Genomic DNA, 20,842 nt, shown 5'->3' with positions numbered 1-20,842 from the left:
TTTCCGTCATATTAGCTGTTAAACCAAAGAAATCTCATCTGTATGAATATTCAATAAACGAGGAATGTATGAAATTAAAGAAACATTTCATATTTTACTAATTTTGTGCCACCATTGATGATTATGAGTGACACCATATTATATATAGGGGGTGGACAAAATAACTGGTACAGCACAATATCCCTGCAGTAGCTACTTGTATGTCAGTGTTGATCCTTCATGGTCTTTATTCAGGCCAAGGTTTTAAGTAGAAAGCAAACATTGTGCTACATGAATTTCACTCTGTTTTAAACACTGATGACTACTGTTTCTCTTCTCACAATTTAATGTTTAATTAGCCACAGCAGTTAGTCATATTAACCTGAATACTGGCTCCAGTATGTGTCAGCTTTAATAAGCAGTCTGGAAATCATCATGATTTCAAGGCAGGATCAGGAAACTTAAAGAGGTGCAAAGACAGAAGATTATCTGTGCCTGCCTCTGTCAGAAACATTACAAAATAAAGTGTAAAGAGATAAAGTCTCAGAAATCCTGAAAATACATACTAAATACAAGAAAACTGCTTTACTAAAAAGGGTTAAAGGGTTAGGATAAGTGTCGTGGGCTGTTTCCAATTATGAAAAAAAAAACTCAATCAAAGCAACACTACGGCCACAAAAACCACTGAGATGAATAAATACTGAAAGTGTCAGCAAATCCCAGATACAATAAACTGGCATTTACTCTAGAGCTACTCTACTGTGTAATAGGGTGTTAATGTTGTTTTATTCAGCAGAGTATCATTCAAAATCAATGTCAGCCTATGTTTCGCTGGTTGCAGAAACAATACATGTAATTTCAGCGACTGGGTTCTGCCTGAATTATGAATAAAACAAACCGTTGGAATCATTTATGTCAAATTGGGTTAAACAGACAGCAAGTGCATTAAAATCTGTATGAGTTTACTGGAAATTATGGAAGAAAGTGGAGAAACTCAAGCGCACGGATGTTAAATGCATCACAAATTGCTGACACTGATGGGTTGAAGGTTTGGATTAACTCGGCTGCTGGTAACCGCGGAAGTTCCTGACATTTCAAACTGAATACGTTCCTTCCTGCCGAAGTGAAGGTAATATTTTCCACATCTTATGTGGCTGTATGCGCTGAAAGGTAGCCTGTCAGCTTTACTTTTGACAGGGAAAGCCCTGTGCAAATGAAAAAATACCATTTGCACAGCCACCTGTAGCTGTGCAATATTTGGGCTGTTGAGTCTGACAGACATCTGGCCTCTCAGGTAGTGTCTGGACATTTTCCAGTCTGTGTTGACTAAACTATTGAGAAAGACATATGGCTGAAAGCGAATGCCTCAGTGGAAGTGAATATAAGGACCTGGTTCAAATGCTCCTGGGAGGAAGAAAAAAAAAATGTCTGAAAGGTAACGAAAGCGTCACACTGTTTGATAGGGCCCTTATGGCCGAGGCCCATTCCCCAGCTGGATGATACTGCTGACCACAACATGCCTGGGCTTTGATTGTAGAGCTGTAGCGGTGAAAGGTGAGGGACGAACCACAGCTTTCATTGTCCTCTCAGGAACAAAGACCCTCTTGTGACACATTGTGACACATTACAATGGTACTTGGCATCAAACGTGGCACACCAAGCCATTACATAGCACAAATATGCCTCAATCCTGTTGCTGATCATTTAAATTTAATTTAATTTCATTCTCTTATGCGTATGTGATTGCCCACTTGTTCTTGATTGTCTATTCTTACATGTATTACGCAGCCCTTCACCACGTTTGTAAGTCAAGCGGCGGAGCTAAACACAATCAAGGATCTTTCTTTAAACAGACCACTCTTACACTACACACATTGCATTTACTGTATGCCATTTACTGTTTGTCTGAACACTGTTTAAGATCCACAGAGGGTGAAGAAATGCATAAACCATGATGGAAGCTGCTGTTCTGTCTGAATGGGAGATCTATAGGCAGTATGAGAGCTGTCAGCGTGATGCCACTGTGGGACTGGGTCTCAGGCATGCTAATGTGGCATTTGGGTTCAGAAGTGAATGTGACAGGAGATAATGGGAGTGGACAGGGGACAGGCAGAACCCTTATTATCACCATGATAACCAGCTCTTCCTTTCTCTCACCCATTTCATATGAGGTCAATTTGAATTCAATCGCAGAACGCAGTTTAATCAATACATGCATGCCCATCTTTCTCTATGATGTAATTAGGCTGTGATGCAGAAGTGATCAATGGAAAGAAAGAAGCATTATAGAGACACAAAAATGGAGAAATGTCTGAAAAGTCACTACTGGATTTCCACATTTAAAAGGCACCCTGTGGTGTTTTTGCAGAGAAACGTTTCAATAAGCACCACGGATGGACACAAACACAGATGTGACATGACAGACGTGGTGAGGCATATATCTACGATTGGTGGAGCTAATTCAGTGTAAAAAGTAGCAATCCACCAATGAAAGAGAAGAAGACTGCAGACAACAGGTTTTTGAACATTTTTTTTAAAGCCTTTGCAAAAGTTTTATCATGCAGGAAAAGCACTGAAACATATCTGAAAGGTATTATTGATTAGAAGTGATTTTAATCCTCAAGTTGCTACAGCTGACTAGCCAAGTAGCTCTATAGCTCACCCCACAATGACTAAGATATACTGTACGGTCATGCACAGATTGCAGCTTGCCTATGAGCTGTTGTCATGACACATCTTGTGTATGTGTGTATGTGTGTGTGTGTGTGTGTGTGTGTGTGTGTGTGTGTGTGTGTGTGTCTATCAATCAGTGCTACAGTCCCACTGATATAAAGACAGTGACAGGTGCTGCTTTATGCAAATTCTGTTTCAACCTGTGATTGGCAATATGCAAATAAGTTCTCAAGCTACACTGATGGACATCCAATGCTACATCTACCGCTTCATGTGTCTTGTGTCTGTAAAATGTACATTTCTTCCTTTTGTTTACGTTTTTTCAATATGGTACACAACACATTTGTTTAACTTGCAAAAGGCACTTTATTCTTTCACTTCTACTATTTTATTAAAATAATGGTCCGTGCTAATCACAAAAAATGATATTGTCACATTGCATTTCAAGAAAGATTGAGTACAAGTGAATTAACCGGTCTTATTGTCCTGACTGCAGCTGGCTTGTGTTTACAGAGGACATGTGGCGGGGTCAGCCACAGGGGGTGAATGGATAGCGTTTGGGCCTCTGTCATTCTGTAACTTCTATTGATCACGGTGCTGTGTGCGATCTCCAGCCGACTAACTTTCCTCCACCTCTCCATTCCTGCTCAGCCTATTGGCACATTAATCCCAATCTGCACTAGCTGCCGTAACGCAGATTGCATTAGCAGCTGAGTGATCAAATTAGGCGCCAGCACGCTTACCCGCCTCCGCAATCAGTGGCACTTTCCGATGGAGACAACTACACGCTTACAATCAATTTGCTACCCTAATCTAATCAAGCAGCTCGCACGCAGCTCTGTGCCCCGCTTTATTTCTTCCACACTTGGTGACATGAAAAACATGAGCTCTACAGCTAAACAATGACACACACACACACACACACACACACACACACCCCCCCGACAGGCAAACACGCGCCCACGCGTACTGACACAGCTACATGCACGGACATGCATAAACCCCCATTTTGAACACCCCCCTTGTCCTCATGGACATGCTTCACTACATCCACAAATAAACAAATTTGCCTGCTGCCTCTCCCGGGAGCTGGCTGCCTTCTTGTTAGGAGTTGGTTAAGATGTAGAGCAGCAAGTAGAGCGCAGGCAGAAGATGATGTTGACACTGTCTCTTAATCAACACCATTCATCTCCCAAGCATGCCTTTAGCAGCTTCACAAACAGGTGAGAGGCGAGAAGAGCTCCACCGTGGGACAGGCAGCGAACACACCACTATCCTGCTCATTGTCACATGAGTCCACTGAAAAACAAGGATTCTTATAATGAGCTGCACTTCATCACTTTACACCCCAACCCCTTTTCTTTCTTTCAGAAAGATTAAACACTGAATTATTTCATGAATGTATGAAGATAAATATGAATTCACAGAACCACAATGCAACCGGGAGACTTTGAATGTCAGTAGATGAATGTCCATTGTTTCCTTTTAAGAACTAACTTTCACAGAAAAATATCCAGATTTTTAAGTGTAATCAGTTCAAACTGATTTTTTGTTTACATACATCCAAAACTTGTTGTCTTAACAAAAGCTGCTAAAAAGACAAAGTTTACTGTAGCAAACAAGTAAAAAATGTCCCACTACAACAGCACAGCTCGCCAAAATAAAGATGGGAGAAAGTATAAAAGAGCTGCTGAACATGCATGAGAGTCCTGCTATTAAAACAAATAATAAATGTTGTGTTTGTACTACACATAGTACTTTTTAAATTACAAAAAAATGTAAATTTTTTAAACCAAATCACTCACTCAAAATGAGTAGAGATAAATTCACACATTACTTTTTTATATAAACTGAAAATAATGAGCCGTGTGACGACGAGCATCAGAGCAAATCTTAGCGACTTCAGTCTTTGATCATTAATCAGACAAATATTCAAACACATGGATCTACAACATGCATCCCACAGGGAGAGAATAAACAGAATCAATATTTGCACCCATGAAGCATTTCTCCAGGCTCCACAGTACAAACCACCGATGTCTCATCTCTTTTAATGAGGAATGGCTCACCAGGCATCTTTAACACATAGATTGTTCCAACTGCAGCTCCAGGCTTGCTGCTAGTGATGTACAGTAAGTGTGCAGTCCACGGGGAGATGCAAGAAGGGGCTCAAAACGTGAGACACTACACAGTATAAATACATATGGAGTGAGTACACATGTACATTTACATTTTTTCCTATTATACGCCATTTATCCTGATTTTCACAAGTGATCTACAAGACAAAACGCAACTTTATTGCCACTTAAAATTAATCTCCACCAAACAGAAATGATTCAAGGAAGGTGTTGCTCCAAATCAGTCTTTTTAAAAATATTGGTCAGATGAAATATGGAAATATATCAGCTGTCAGCGCTGGTGTACAAATTGTGCTGTCGGAGGGTTGAGCTAGCTGAGTTTTAGCCGTGGAACCAATGGTGTTTAAATGACAGGAAGCACATTAAGTATGGCAACACTGCTGCATATGCTGTCTGCTGATGGGTAATATTGCCTGCAAGTTCAGCCTCAAACAGGCTTTCCTGCAGGCAAACATGGAAATGAGGCAAATGTGATCAACATCAGCCCGTCTTTCCATGGCTGCAGAACAGGAAATGAGCTTCAGCAGCGAGTTCCTCGACTAGTAGGTGGCATATACGCACGTCTTGAAGATTAAACCCGAAGTGAAACGCGACCCGGCTCACTGGGGCCACGTCCTCCCTGCGCGTGCGCGAGCTCCAGCTTTCTCAAAAGTACTATAGCGTGAAGGTTAGGTGAACTGGAAATTGTCTGTAGGTGTGAATGTGAGTGTAAATGTGTTTATGTGTGTTTGCTGTGTAATTGACTAGTGACCTGGACAGGATGCACTGAACCTCTCACCTAAGCCAGTGTTTCCGCTACACTCGCGGCAGCCAACCACACCTTCATCCTCAGCGCCGCAGCTACCCCTCGTGCATAATATCATCTCATTTATCGTCATTTGCCTGCAGTCGTGCAGCATCGTCACAGTGGGAGCCCCACGTGTTTTTTTTTATCTCTTGCTCTACTCATTTGCTGCCATAAGCTAATACTGACATGTACAGCCAGAGAAGGCAGTGGTAGGACTTTACTGACTTTATTTTTTACTTAGTTTGTCTTAAAAAGTGCTCTATAGATAAAGTTTTACTCCTTGCTCTGAAGACTGACAAGAACATTGCCAGTGAGGTTGGGTAATGTCACCAAAAGCTGACTGGCTGATAAAAACATGACAAGGCCAATGAGGGCGCGTCTGCTCTTGAATCAGTAAAATCAGTCGAAATGAATTTTCAGGTGTTTACGGGGGGATCTGATTGCACGAGGAAGCCTCTGCCTGTGCCTGTGCCACAATAATTAAATAAACAGAAGTCCTTTTGGGAATTAACTGCACACAGGAAGGGATGCATACAAGTAAAAGAGAACACAAACAAAGCCATAGACCAACAAACACACACATTTAGCGACTTTAAGAGAGGATGAGAGTCCTAGGTAAACGGCTGCTTAATTAAACGGTATTGTATTGGACAAAGCGCTCTGTGAAGCAAACAGACTCCCCATCAGTGGCTTCTAAAGAAGACCCAAACTGAGTTCATTAAAGGCTGAAATTACCACAGCACATTGGATTGCCCATCCCAAAGCCATCATTGAAGAATCAATATGGCTTAGATAGATGAATTTTTCAGGTGAGGTGTTGTTGCAGCAGGGCAACAGTTTTGGAAAACAATCTGCCAGAGACGGGACGCCGATCCGAAACCACACACCAGGTCACAAAGTTCAGCAAACACCATTATGAGTCAAGACAAAACAGTTAAACTGTGTCCCCTGGTGCTACAACAGCTGAAAATTGTCCACTTTGACAATTTGTGTATACATCTATACATGTTTTCAATATATTTTTCAGTGTGACTGCAACACTGGCAACGCTTGAGAACTTCTGGATAACCTTCATGGAGAAGGTCCGGAGTGACATTTAACTTCAGGTATTTCTATTTTTTATTTCTTATCTCTGGCTTTATATTCTTTTTGATATTGTTTCCCTGAGGACTTCTATTAATTCCATTTAAAGCATGATGACATTTCCTCTCTCATGGAGGTTACAAGAAGCCGCCTGGGACAGAGACCGGGAGGACGTGGTGGCATAGGAGCCATTTGACAATTACTTTCACATGAGACAACACAGCATCTACTGTGAGCCCGTCCCCTCTTTGAGCCTCTTTAATTCCCCCTAAGATGCCAGAGCAGCAAGTGGGCAGTGATGCCGGCGATGAGGAGGTGGCCACGGGATAACACTGATGAGGACAAAAGGAGATGAAAGCTCAGGTTTGATCACAGGGGATTCAGTGTTTTATCTTAATACACTACATCGCTGGGCCCTGTTTCATTTGAGATCCATCCCAGATAAAACAGGGCTGCCTTCAGGAAGCTGTGAACGGAGCCAGGAAACAGATACAGAACACCTCGTCCCAGTGTTACAGACACCTGCCTACATTCCTGGCATCATGCCTGAATCCCCTGCTCACTAATGGTGGGAGGAGAAAATACTCTGGCCCTGCTATCAGGATTCACCGCTGTGCACCTCCATACGTGTCGGCCGCTCTGAGAGGGAGTTCTTCACTTCTGGAAGCACCTCCAGTCTCAAGACATGTAATACTCTGCTTAAGAGACACAGACGCTGAACATGTGGTTTAACTAGATTTACAGTTATTATGTCTCAAATGTTTTCTATGTGACTCTATTGTATGAGCTCATTTCTCAAAATACGACATATTTGAGCACAAAGTCTCTATAGTTATGTGAATACATATATATTTTGTTATATACTGTTTCCACATCTTATGTGGAAGGAATCAGCTTCACTACACAGTTCAATCCCACATCCAGATGTGAGACATTTTCACTTTGTGAAATGTCTACAGCGTGGCTGCTGTGTAACTTATTATTCCTCCTCTGTTTATTAAAGCTGGAGGTTCAGCTTCAGAGAGCACAGTGCTCCAGTTTTTAGATCTTTCAGGCTGAGACAGTGAAGTCAGAAATAAGAATGTAATGTTATTGAATATAACCATGGATCTCTGGTATAACAAGGGAGTATCTCCCTGTTACACAGCCCACCTTCCTGTGAGCAAGAATGCTTGTGACAAAGCTGTCAACTGCACTCGATAGGAGAGCTTCTTTGAATGTCTCAACATCTGTGCTGGAGCATCAGTGGGTTGATTACTGAAAGCCATTTAGCTGCAGCTTTTAATACCTCTCAACAGCTCTGAGTAACAAATAAAACACTCCCAGCTTCGTAAAAGTGTTGAAGAGTGTACTATACGTGAAAAAGATCAATGCTGGCTGTAAATTAGTGTGCATTCCTCAGACTTGTACATTAGCAGGATTTTCCCGGCGGCTGTAAATGACGGACAGGGGTAGACAGCGATGAGACAGACGAACAGCACATGAGGAGACATTAACATTAAAAAAACAGAAGGCTTCCATTGAGATACTCAGTAGGTGATTTGTTAGCAAAATGACCAAGACACATCCCCCTTATTAACCTGCCATCCCCTCTCTCCGTCTCCTAGCAGAGAGAATGCGGGGACAGAGGGGCTGTTAAGTTGAATATGTTGAGCCCAGTCTATCTGACTCATTGATCCTTTATCTGACTGACGTTCGTGCAAGTTAGAATCAATCACCCTGACTGGGGCTGGGCGATAAACCGATCTCCATATGGGGTCGAGATAAAATCTACATTGACATTGATGATTAGCTTTGGACATTTCTACCCAGTATGGATGGATCTGACTGTCACACAGCAGAAATAAACGTGACAACAGCCAGTTTTTGGTTTGCATGTCAAAGCACAGGCTCATTTCCGACCGCACAGCAGTGGAACTTCAAAGTGGATGTGAACATGGATGTCCTCTGGAAAAGAGCAAAAATAATGAGGGAACGGAGGGACACAAAAGTGACTTTTTGCGTCTCTGCCTGTTTGCGTGAGGGCGGGCTGAGCTCCTCACACACAGACAGTGGACAGCTGCGTGACCTCAGAGCAGAGCCCGCAGCAGAGGGACTGACAGACTTTAGGATATATTTTACTGGAGTTAACCAGAACAGGGCTTATCATCCATAAGTGCAACAAAAGGGAGCCAGTATGATCAATTTATCAAACACCTGTGGAACAAGCAGAACACACACTTGCAGACATGTGATGTCTTCAGCTACTCTGCCTCCGGATTCGCACTGGGTCTTGTTTTGCAGCCTCACGGTGCTGTGTGTTGATGAATCCACGGCGCTGTCCGCGGTGCTGATGTGGCAGATGGATTTGTAAATGCTCCTTTTTCTCTCAGTCTCACCCTTCAGTCACTTTCATCTTGGATCTATAATATTCTCTAAACTCTAAATACTCAACTTGTACCACACTGTAGCCTATATACTGTAGAGTCACCTCCATGATCAAAGTGACAAGTAGTAACGTGTAGTCGCAGAGGAGCGAGAGGATCATAGAGGCACAGTGCTGCATGTAGTATTCCTGTAATATTCTAGAATATTTCTATGACCGTTCAGTATCGTATCTGCTGCTGGAAATACATCCCATGACCAAACCACCTGTGTGACACAATATTTTAGGGGAGACGTGACTACAGATATAGTTTTTACTATAGATGTTTGGGTTGGGGTGAAGGTCACCTACTGAAAATGCTGCACATCAAGGCACTTTTCTTGAAGATCAGTGTATTCAGAGAACTAGAATTATATCAGTAACCTTTCATAAATACATATACAGCATAAATTGCGGTATTTTGTGTGTGTGCATTTAGTTACATACACACACAAACACACACTGTAATTATAGCAGTAACTTCTGATGGAAAGCATATTGTATGTTTAACAGACAGAACACACTGTGAATGCAAAATAAAGGAGACAAGAACCACAGTATCACTGCTGAGCAAATTGCGTTTAAACAGCATGCAGCATACTGTTACCAGATTATTACCACTTTTCCAAGATAAACACAGCATGCCCCATCTCCCCCAATAACATTACTCCTTTCTCTTGCTCTTGGTACAGAAGTGCCCAAAGGCCGATGCGTCTCTGTGTGGCTACTTTACATAAGCTCAGCATCTTAGTGTGCATCCACTGGAAAACAAACAAACTCACAGAGGAAGAGGTCTGCAGCATAACCACGGCTATAAAATCAAGAGCCAAAGCTACGCTCGTAACACGTTTTTAGGATATGTCGACAGCTGATCTCTTTTGACACCTCTGCTCCTGCTCTTCTCCTGCGTCTCCACAGCCGCAGGGTTGTGGAATAGCTCCCGTATGTTCCACCCAGAGGGGTCGTTCTCAGTAATCTGGCATCTATTTAATATTTGCTCACCCACAGTGGCAAGGCACCGTGGCCTTTTCACTGCGGGACAGCCGGAGAGGCAGAATGACTGACTGATAGAGGGGGGCTGGATTCATGTGGTCCATAGGACAATATGCTTCTGACCTGGAGGTCGGGCCTTCGTGTGAGGTGGAGATCAAAGTTTGACCATCAATTGTGGGCAAATATAGAGCCCTTTGACTGAAGTGAGAATCGTGGCCGTGGAGAGAATTTAAAATACAGGCAGGCAGATTTCATCCTCTCCTTGCCAACAGAGCTACATGGGCTTGCCTGGTTACACTGGGATGATACCGCAGGAGCATCTACGACTAGTGTGGTATTACTACTTTGACGTAAATAAAGCATCTGAATACTTCTTCCACCACTGGTCCAGTCTGGGGTGCAACAAAGGATTTAAGTGATAAACTAAAATCAAGAAATCCAAGTTTACTGGTCATGGAGTTAAAGATACATGGATACGTGACATTTTACGAACCCTTAACCAACTATCTGTGGCTAACTTTGATAGCATCAGGCACCTTCCAACACTCTAAAACAAAAAGAAAATAAACCAAAACAGAAATCAATATAGTAATTCAGAAATAATAGAGGCAACTCCAGGTAGAAATAATTGAAGAATGATGAAAGAATATGCTCCATCCAGTCTGAGCCAGCTGTCTTAGGGAGGTAGAGAGGACACTGGTGCTCTTCTTTAATCATCTATGTCTCCTCGCTCTGCTCTCTGAGACGGCCACAGAGCCGCCTGCCCATGTTTAAGCTGGGTGTACTGCCTCCACTCAGGATGATGATGCAAAGATAAGCCTAATCTTTATAAACGCACTCCTCCACAGTCTGCTACTTTGAGACAGACTTAGACTCAGACCAAAGCTCCTGTGGAGAATCGCTTTTTAAAGGCCATGAACTTCTTTTTAAAGGCCAAGATGTCCTTGCCGACTTAGCTGGACGCAATCAAGTCAATAAACCTCACTGAGCTATCTGATAAACAAGCTACTTGACACACACGGACACGATTTTGTGAGAACATGTGTTTGCAGTGAGGGTAATAGTGCTTCCAAAGAGGGACTGTCCAGCCAGATGGGCGATGACCAGATACCCTGTGGATGCACGGCGCCTCTGCCATCCAAACTCTCCAGTTTTCAAATCCCCCACTGCCTCAGTCTCACACTCAATCTGCCTTTCTCTTTGCTAATGAAAGAGGGCAGAGCTGCACATTCAAGCTGACCATTATTAGCTGCCTGTATCAGGTCAGAGCACAATTTTTAATCTAAGAATGAAAAACAAAAGCACTGAATATCAAGGAAACATACGTTATGCATTTATTCAGTGGTTGAAAAGAACATTTAAAAGTGAGCAGAATTTGGAGGACCAGACATATGCACAAAATCCCTCTGTGCAGTTTGTTTTAAAAAAAAAAAACAACCATAAATACACTATGCCTTAGTGACAAAATTGCCATAGCAAACTCTATTCACGTCAATGCAGATAGGGATGAGTGGGTCAGAAAACCGTAAGGGGCCGACTTAACCCTCTGCTGAACGGTCATAGAGTGCGCACACAGTAGAGAAGAAAGACCAAAAAAAAAAAAAAAAACACAGGTCACAAATACAACAGTGAAAACGCTACCTGTCAGAGTGCGCTCACAAGAAAGAGTCTAATTGGCAGCATGGTGTGTGATGCCCAGCTGGAGATTCAGAGGGAAGAGTATCCCAGAGCTGGAGGGAAGCAGGAATCAATAAGAACACCACAAACACTTCTGCCTGCTATCAAGCTCACTTACCGCGTCACTGGATTGTCACTAAGAATAGGAATCACAGAGCAACGTTACATGTATACCAGAGCGATTAAAGCCTGAGACTGCTTAAGTGTTTACACCGTGATCTTTAAAGGTGCAGGTAAATACTTTGAAAGGGACTACTGATAGTTTGGCATCTTTGGAAATATGCTTATTTTGGTTTCTTGTTAGGAATTAAATGAGGAGATCAATTGCACTGCCGTGTGGGTTCACCGAACATGAGACCACAGCCAGCAGCTGATTAGCTTAACAACAAGACTAGATTGAAACCTGGTACCCGAACCGTGTGTGGTCAGCAGCCGTGTCTATTATGTGAGTTCCTGGTCGGGGGGGGGGTATACCGACTTTATCACCACTGTCACGTTGTGCCACAACATGGACTTTGGCAATATCACATTATATCATTACCAAAATAAATGTTCCAGCATATATGAAAGTTTCTGAAAGTTTTTGAAATTTGAATAAAAATAAGCATATAAGGGGATTAGATTGGAAAAGCCCAGGGGTGGAGGAGGTATTCAGATTTTTTTTATCAAGTAAAAGTAGTAATACCATATTGTAAAAATCGAAACAAAAACATTTTGCTCAAGTAAAACAACTGCGAGCAGCAGAAATGTACATAAAGTACACATTAAGCAGAATGGCTCCTGTCATCTTGTAGTATTATGGATTATTGGATTATGATTACTGGTGCATTAGCACGTACGCCGCAGTTCAATGTTGTATCTGGTTGAGGTGGAGCTAATCTAACTATTTATACACTGTTGGGTGGTTTAATATACAAAAATGCTCTATATTCTATGTGTTGATGTTGTCGTAAAATGCATACGTAATCTTTACTGATAGCTATCAAATAGATAATGTGGGGAAAGTCACAGTATCTCCTTATGAAATGTAGTGTAGGTAGCAAAAATGGAAAGTAAAGTACTAGTACCTCTGAATTGTGCTTAAGTATGGCACTGGAGTAAATATACTTTGTTACTTTTCACCACTGGAAAAGGCCAAATTATGCTTTCATCATCAAATGCAAAAAATCTGACTGATTCTCAATTAGAGAAGGAAAAGGATGCAACACATTTTCTTCGGCTTCAGGAGTTTTAGCAGTAGGTGAGGTTTAGATGTAACCGAGGACAAGGCTGTGGATGAAAAACAGACAATAACAGAATATTAGAGCTGCAGCAGAGCTCAGAGAGTCTGGCACAGCAAGCAGGAAAGCAGGCATTATATGAAATTTTGGGGAGAGCCCAGTGTGTACACACGGCCTCAGCACATCATAGCCCACTCTTTATAGGAAATAAAAAGAGAAAAAGTGATGAAACTGTCATCAGCGTCATTGGTGTCTAAATATAGCCATGTGCATCTACAGCCAAGCGTTTCCTCCACAGACTGTCAAACGGCAGAATGAAGGGATAACAAGGCATATTAATGGTAAACACACGATATGAAGAATGGCAGGTCAGAGGCTGCCTCCACCTCAGGACTGCTGCTTTCTTTTATTATAAGGTTATTATTATTGAGAGCCCTCAAGAAACAAGGAGCGTTAACCAATAAAAATGGAACAGAGGGAACAATGCTGTTGGAATGACAGCATTAATAATGAAGGAGACTTATCTTGCTCTCACTACAGCCTGCATTGTAAAGCACACAGAGACAAACACACAAAGAGCAGACAGGCATGAGCCTCCTCGAACTCAAATTTTCACCGAGCTCCCAAGCAATCAGTCACAGAGACACATGCTCGCTCACGCGCTCGCACGTCGCTTATTGACTCTCACTTTGCTTTTCTGTGCTTTGATGCCATCGCAGCCACAACCCCTGCCATTCTGCACCGTCCCACGCAGAAATCGCTGAACAGAGAGCAGTTAAAGGCTGAGCTGCAGTCTGCGCCCTGAGCCTAGGAGGCATTAAAGATGTAGAATCCTGCCACGCCTTCCCCCCTGCCTCCGTTTCCCTTTGGGCTGGTTTCAAGTTCTCATAGCCTTAAAAAAAAGGAGCTGGGAGGGTCCGTGTAGACCCGTGTAAAACCTCATCATGGCTGATGATACTGCAGACAAAACAGTGTGGACCAGCAGTGCTGCATTTGGGTGCTGTGCTCTACTCGTAGGACGCACAGGAGAAGGGAAATGTTTACGACATTTAAAGGGATAATTACAGTTTTGCAAAGATGTATTATGTTAAGCATTTTTTTCTACTTTTCTCAGATGAGACAAACTCATAAATTTAAACAGATAAATGGATTTTTAAATTTGCCAGCTTGCAGTTTCAATGCGCCACGTGCAGGGGAGCTCCTTTTGGATCCCACAGATATCCATGAAGTGAGCTTCAACTTGCCTGCAGACATGTAACAAGGCATCAGTAGGTATGTCTAACTGTGGGTGAGTAAGAAAAATAGCAAAATTCCCCAAAATTATTCCTCTAAAATATTTTACTGCAAGTCTCAACTTGGGTGTCTGCACTCAGATGCATCGCCTTCTTTCCATGCGTCAAGATATTACCTGTTAAGTGTCTCTTGTTAAGCCCCCTCTCTGCTGCTGAGAACAACCAGCATCCATCCGAAATAATTAGGAAAAGAAAGCCTATTAGCATATTGCATTATGGTGTAGTCTGTACAGTGAGAGAGGTGGGAAAGGCAGGACAAAAAGGAATGAAACACCATCTCTGAACAACACCTCAAAATAGTCCTGAATAGATTATCAGATGCCCTTGTACCCAAACACACAGAGCCTTTAGGAAGCTATACTATCTATGAGCCCAGAGGGCTTTGTGTGTGTGCGTGTGTGTGTGTGTGCACTGTCAATATGCTCTCTGCTTAACAATTCATTCCTCACGTTGGTACCTGAACGCAGCTGTCAACTAGAGAACAGACAAAGAGCTGTAATATAAGGCATGGTATTCAGAAATGCTGGGATGTGAGGCAGTGAGTGGGAGGATTCCTTTACCTGGCTCTGAGAGGAAAATAATTGGCTTTATAACCATGTAACATGATTTAGGGTTATTATTAATAAATGGTGTGTGTGTGTGTATGCGTGCTTCTGTGGATGTCTGCTGAGCAGAGATAGAGACACAGAGAGACAGAACTGCGCTACAATGGGTGGTGGAAGCGCAGTTGTTTTACAAGAGTGTCCTTATTCCCCATTCACAATCCTGCTGGTTGACTGACAGACAGCATATAGTTTATGAGCTGCACACACTTGGAACAAGACGCAAAGACTGACATGAAGACAGACGCACAAAGAAGACACAACATGCTAAAAATAGAGCTTTCTAGAAACCAAGACTGACTGTAAAGGAGAATCCAAACAATACACCTCCGTAGTTCAGAATCCGCTTGGCTAACGATTGTTAAAAGTGCAGAAACAGTGACTGAGCACACACTTCTGCTCAGCCACAGCGGCATCTAAGCAGAGCGAAGGGCGTCTCAGTTGTTGTTTACGCGGTGGATACACCTGAAATCAGCGCAGTTCCGCTGGCTAACCCCTAATCAGGCCATTGCATGAAATATAGATGCTGTGGACAAGCAAAACAAATTCTCTATATTTAATTCAACAAATAATAACATCAAAGAAGATGGAGAAGAGTGGCTGGTGAATAAACCATGAGCGGAATGGAGGTGAGGAATCAACACTCTGCGGTGGTAGAGCATGAAGGTGCCGCTGACTAAAGAGGAGAAAACGGGAGTCACCTCTATTTTACCAGCAAATAACATCAAAACTCAGCCTCAGCACAGTGGGAGATACATGGCGGTAATAAAGATTTTTATCTTGACTTATCGTGATTTTGCAGATGATAAAATAGACTGTATAAGCTCGGCACACTGTGTATTATAGTTTAGCAGGACTTTCACTGCTTTTGTTCCATAAAAAAGTAATAAAGCTTTAAGAGCTCGCTCTCTCAATGGAGGACCTTTCTCTCCCCCCGCCTGGGATCCCTCTGGAGGTGAAGACCTGCTGGACACGAGCCACAGCCAAATGTCCCCTGTTCACCTGTGGTTCACCATTAGTGCATGTTTGGTTGTTTACCAGGTCTGTCCGGCAGCTTCCTCCTCTGTCACCCAACGCAACTCTTGATGGTGGATCTATATGATGACCGTAAATCGAGACGCCACTCCGATTGTTGTGGGCATGCTCAAAAGCTAGCAAGTAGTGTTCTCATTAGGAAACAGTGAGCAAATAAATAAATAAACAAACAAATGACTGCAGAGACACCGGGCACATTTGCCCCTCATTTACATTAATTATTAATACCCTGGGGTCCTATAGGATCCCTCTAGTCCTTGCTAATCGATTTACTCCTGTGCCATAAAAAACTAGACCTCCACCAGGGCCAATAGTTCACTCTATGAAATGCACATCTGCAAGCACAACATTACACACAATATAATATAGTTCCAAAACTATTAGACTAATTAGTTGCATGACATGTGCATATTTACATTTCCAAAGCCAAACCTTAGCTTGAGAAAAAGTGCCTTCTGTATGGCGTTTGAGAGGCTACACGTGTGGGCTACCCCACAGGATTCCTGGCACCGTGACTGTGGATTGTGATATGGGCTCACTGTACTTCTCCAAATGTTTTGGCACTACTGAACTTTACCACCACCTACTGGACTTTAAGACGTATGGCATTTACTCCACCACTATCTCGCAATGTCAACCAAAATGAAAAATTATTCATGTATCCGCCCCATCGTTCGGATCCCCTCTAACATTTAATGGGGCCTTCCTTGGCTCAGCCTTCCACTAAGGACCGGCAGTTTTTCCAGAATCCTGCTGACAATCACACAAACAGAGTGAACTGAAAACATAACCCCCTTGGCGGAGGTTGAATGAACAGGGCTCACGCTCCTCATTAGGTCGCACTTAGTGAGTCTTGACAGTTATACTGTATGTCTGAACTTGGTGTTGGTTATGGACGCCGCTTGGGTTCAGATCAGGCAGGTTGTTTATCCTAAAAACTGTAGCACTGAAGTCCCTCAAGAAGGACTATAGAGCCCCCGGCAAGAAAATGCTGTTCAGCACATAAGCACAAAAACTCTCCCATTATCAGCTTCACCTGCTGCACAACTGGCAACGCAACAAACCCACACACCTAATATTGTGTGTGGTGGGGCCATATGGTGATATTATTAAATCAGGCTGAGCTCAAAACAATATTCTTGTTATTCATCATTGTGACAGTGGTAAACTGCCTGGACTTTCTTTCTAGATACTAAGTGGGAAAAAAAAGAGAATATTGTGCTTAAATGCTGATACAGCGTAAAGTTTTTTTCAATTCTGCATTTGTGAGCCGCAAGTGTGACTGTTTTGTCAGCACTGCTTATGAATCCTCCTACTCCATATATAACATATTTCTTCTATACACACGCTGTGAGCAACTATAGAGACTAACAATAACTAGAACACATCTAAATGACACCAACCCGAGTTACCCCTGATGGCTGAGAGACACATTCTCACTGTTGTGAGACCTGCGAGGCAAACAAACCTGTGTGTACAGAGAGACATGAGGGACAAATAATGATGCTTTATGATGCTTTAGGCTTGATTCAGATAAGTGGATTACTAAATGGACGGGAGCTACCGGCCTCTCATCTTGTTTCTGCTCACAGGGACTGTTTTGTTTGACGCAGCCACCAAAATAACACCCCAATGACTGTTCACTTTCATTCTTTAGATCCTGAAAAGATGCTTTCACAAAAGATCAAACAGGGTTTGACCAAATCCTTTAATATAGTGTGACAGCTACTTCTTTATCTGCTCACTTTTCCGTCTTTCACCACCGGCCTTTTTAACTGGGAGATGATAGAATCCCAAGCATCCCGTGCTCACACCCACTCTCTTACTTGCTGACATTTAGACTGACACGAATATACAGCTGCTGAGCTGAATTACCAAGATTTCAGACATTCAACTGATACCATGAATCCACTGATACCCTGTGATTATTACCAGCACTTTAAAAATATCGGGATTAAAAACTGTGAACACCTATCACCTACTTCAGATCTTTTAAGCCGCACTTACACCAACTTGTGGGTGGGTGGGTGTGTGTGTGTGTGCATGTGTGTGTGTGTGTGTATTAGCTTATGTGTTGTGCATGGGAGAGATAAGGCCAGGTAAGCTGGTGTGGAGATGGCACTGTTGGACCGGAGAGAAAGTGTTCAAGTGAAAGAGGGCAGTTACACTTAACCTGCTGTCTGATAAGTGAAGCACCGCAGAGGCGGGAGGTGCACCCGAGTCTCTGAGAAAACACTTTGAGGCTGAATGCTGGGCACACGGCCAGACATTAAGCCCACCTCACCAGTCTGGGCTCCTCAGTCTCGCTGGCAGAACTGGTTCGCATAGATCGAATGAGGATTGAACGCTTAAAACCGCACTGATCCATACTTTCATACGAGTCGATACAGAGTCAGGTAATAATTCCTGGTGCGTATTCAGCTTGGTTTTGCAAATAATTTTTGTCCTGCTGCAACTTTACTGTTTTGGTTCAGTCCGCCGTTCTCATCACCCTTATTTTCATCTGCAGCATTTAAAGACACCCGCTGTGCGCTACGTGCCCACCACCAAATGACCCTCAAAGTTAGCGACTCGCTGGTGAACGTAGTGAAGTACAAAGCAGCTGCCGCCACATATTTCCCTCAGGAGTTGGTGAAGACATGTGCGAGGTGGCCACTTATCTATTACATATCTGCTTTAAAAGATCATAATATTATCGCTTGTTGCACTGCCACCAAGTGCAGAATTCAGGTTCCATTTCTCTGTATGTGGATTAGCATAAACTTGCCAGTAGATTAAGAAAAATCCCCAGTACGTCACACAAGCGTTTCCCTCCTTTCAAAGTCCTTCATACTACAAACCTACTCAATTAATCATACATACAGTATATAGGCACACATTTCGAGCACATTCGCTTACCACCCTCTAACCAAGCCTCTCTAAACCATGCTCCATTATTCATTAGCCTCGCTGTAGCTGGTATGCATAGTGCACTTGTCACTCCACAACTCAAACTGGATGTTAGTCTGTTATTAGCCCATCTTCTGTATAAGAGCAGCTCCTTAACGACCCGTCACAGCACTCAGGTCAAGTGATGGGCTGCGACAAGCATGTCTGCCTTATGGCACACAAGAGTGAGGGAGTAAAAACTGATGCTTTCGCCACAGTGACATCAGCTAGCTTGACAACCAGAGCTGCATGCTCACATAAGATGCACGCCGACACTGGCCACGATTATGTAACAGCACTACAGCCTAAAAGGGAACGCTACTTAATTTTAACACGGAAAGATGCTATTCCTATGCCTTCAGACTGTTTAGTCTGTGTCAGTGCACATGTTAGAGTTTGTCCTGCCCTCTGATGTCGGGTGTTACCGTATGCATAGTGCCGCAGAGACCAAACTGCAAAAAAAGATGAGAAAGCTGGCAAACATTAAGCTGAGCAGGCAGTGGTTCTTTAAAGGACCAGTGTGTAGGATTTAGGGGGATCTATTGTCAGAAATGGAATATGATATCAATAATTATTGTTTCATTAGTGTATAATTGCGTGAAAATAAGGATTGTTGTGTTTGCGTTACCTTTGAATGAGATCTAGAGGGTACGCCATGTTGCACCTACGCACTGGACCTTTAAGAATTTGTAGAAAAGGACTGATATCACTACTACAACCTAAATATGTACAATTGAAAACTTGCACATTGTAAAAAAAAAAATTAAGTCATCCCCACAAGAGCAGCTCTAACTGTGTACTGCTAAACATCACACATCACAGCTGGCTTTTAGCTTACTTTTCCAATGCAACCAGAGTTCAGTTCCTGGCTGCAGCTCTTCCAGCTCACCCAGACAGCAACAAAAACAGCTGTGGATTTGCTGGGTGGGATGTCGGTGAGGGTTTTGTTTCCTTGTTGGTGCACTAGCAACTCCTGCAGGTTAGTCCAGCTGCCTGGCTGCAGGGGGGGATATATGGGTTTAATGCCCCCAGGGCAGGTGAAAAGTAACAGCTGGTGTATCAGAGGAGACACATGGCAGTCTACAATCACAAGGACTGTGGTATATGGAGAATTAGCCAATTCAAATTAGGAGGCAAAAGACATTGTTAATATTCATTTCCAAGCTCATCCCAAATTATATATTCTATAGCTGTTGTGTTGTTTGAACAAAAGAACACATTGCAAAATCCGAAATTTGTCATCAGTGCCAAGTATTTAAGCTACCCAATGAAAAAAAAACTCAGAGACAAGGCCGGGATGAAAGTCAACAATACAACTGAGACCTTTCAGAAAGGGTCTGCCTACGACACACAGGCTATCTTTAGCATAGCTTTGATATGCTGGCACAGCTGAATACAGCCAATAACGATGCCACCGGCAGAGTCCTAGCTCCCTTTACTTTCCTGTGCGCGTCACAACACAACAACAGATGGAGGACTCAACACAGTAAAGCCCAACTCCTATGGCATAATGGCACCATCACATGGTGATGACGCATCGGCTTTATGCAGGCAATTCAAGCACTGCAGTTTATTGATAATATACAAAAAGGTTCCCAAAATGAATTTCAACATTCAAATGTGACTCCTCTCGCCATCATACGGTTTTGTGTGAACGCCCTCCGTCTTCCACTGTCATGAATATGAGAAAGAAAAGTTTGTTCCACCCACAGAAGGTAATGCGAGAACACATCATGGTTCATTCTCTGAGTGGGAACTGGGAACTTTTTACCTCCTGTGAAGAGAGAGAAGCTTCAATAAACAGATGGACAGGCTTTCAAGCACACATGTGCATGCACTCACATACGAGCACACGTGGAGCATTATTCATGCAGTGGGATGCCCCTAAATGAATCCATGTGGGTAAATGTCATCTGTAAATGTCAATAGCTTTTTGAGGCCTGTCCTGAGGACATGGAGCCCAGCATATGGGCCGCGGGACTCAGACGTACCTTCATTTCCTACTACTTCATCTATTCTTAATCCACTTTA

General features: G+C 42.9%; 1 protein-coding gene across 1 annotated transcript in view; it reads right to left on the bottom strand.

Moving 5' to 3' along the window:
* tex264a (testis expressed 264, ER-phagy receptor a) overlaps nucleotides 1-20,842 on the bottom strand; it is a 67,250-nt gene that overhangs the window by 33,964 nt on the left and 12,444 nt on the right. The window lies entirely within an intron of this gene.

Source organism: Chaetodon auriga, chromosome 2, assembly GCF_051107435.1.
Source record: "Chaetodon auriga isolate fChaAug3 chromosome 2, fChaAug3.hap1, whole genome shotgun sequence".
Lineage (NCBI taxonomy): Eukaryota > Metazoa > Chordata > Actinopteri > Chaetodontiformes > Chaetodontidae > Chaetodon > Chaetodon auriga.
The sequence above is the reverse complement of the archived record's forward strand: the minus strand, read 5'-3'. Positions and strand labels throughout refer to the sequence as shown.